Source organism: Myotis brandtii, unplaced genomic scaffold (assembly GCF_000412655.1).
Source record: "Myotis brandtii unplaced genomic scaffold, ASM41265v1 scaffold1077, whole genome shotgun sequence".
NCBI classification, from domain to species: domain Eukaryota; kingdom Metazoa; phylum Chordata; class Mammalia; order Chiroptera; family Vespertilionidae; genus Myotis; species Myotis brandtii.
The window spans coordinates 1,120,403-1,121,550 of NW_005353666.1; the positions used below are offsets into that span (position 1 = coordinate 1,120,403).

Below are 1,148 nucleotides of genomic sequence, written 5' to 3' on the forward strand. Positions count from 1 at the left end.
CGCACCCATGGCCGCGGACCGAGCCGAGGCCTTCATGCATCCTGTGCGCGCCTTCCAGGAGCAGGTGGACAAGCTGGGCCGCCTGCAGGTGGACTCCGCAGAATATGGCTGCCTCCAGGCCATGGCGCTGTTCACACCTGATGCCTGTGGCCTTCAGATCCAGCGCACGTGGGGAGCCTCCAGGAGAAGGCACAGGTGGCCCTCACTGAGTTACGCGGGCCCAGTCCCCGTCCCAACCCCAGCACTTCAGGCACCTGCTGCTGCAGCTCCCGCCCTGCGTGCCGTCCCTGCCTCCCTCACCTCCCAGCTGTTCTTCATGTGCCTAGTGGGCAAGACCCCCATGGAGACGCTGATTCGAGACATGCTGCTGTCTGGAAGTACCTTCCACTGGCCCTGTGGCTCAGGCCAGTGACTGGACAGGACCCGGGGCACCGTGGCCGGGTCTGCAGACCTCAAGGGATGTGGCTGCTCGAGCCTCAGGGGGGATTCCCCAGACAGAGGACTCCAGCCTCTCTCCTCAGACTCCTATTTTTTAAAGACTGTGAAATGTTTGTCTTTTCTGTTTTTTAAATGATCATGAAACCAAAAAGTGACTGATTGTCCAGGCTCTGGCCTTGTCCTCCACAGAACCTCCTGGCCAAGATGGGGGAGGAACTGAGGTTCTAATCCTGGGACAGTCTGGTCCCTCAGTGCCTCAGGCATGAACTCGTGGGATGGTGGGGTTGGTTCCCTACTGTGATGGGCAGAGGCCTGGTGTCGACCGGAGGGGCAGCCGGAGCCAGGAAGGAGTTGCGTGCACCAGGTGGCTTCTTCTGGACACGTGATCCGCGTTGGACACGACATAGTGAATGAATCAAGGCCAATAATGAAGGCATTTCCTACCTGCAAAAAAGAACCCCAAAAAACAAACAAACAAAAAAACACTGCCAGACCTTCTGCACGTGAACTTTCAAGGACCTTTAAAATAAATTGCATCAAATTCAAAACGTCTCTCCTTAGTCTAAATGCTATGTGCTCCTTCTTCAAAGGAGCGTGGGTTGAGCCGGCCGGGCTGGCATGTGGCCACCTCCTGCTCTGCTGCGCCCTGGGCTCCAGGAACCCTGGTCCAGGGGGTGAGGGTGCACCCAGAGGCCTCGCAGATTTCATCC

General features: G+C 57.7%; 1 pseudogene; it reads left to right on the forward strand.

Annotated features, from left to right (window-relative positions):
* The window catches only part of LOC102245348, a 1,217-nt pseudogene extending 325 nt beyond the window's left edge, over positions 1-892 (forward strand).
* Positions 893-1,148: the final 256 nt, after the last annotated feature.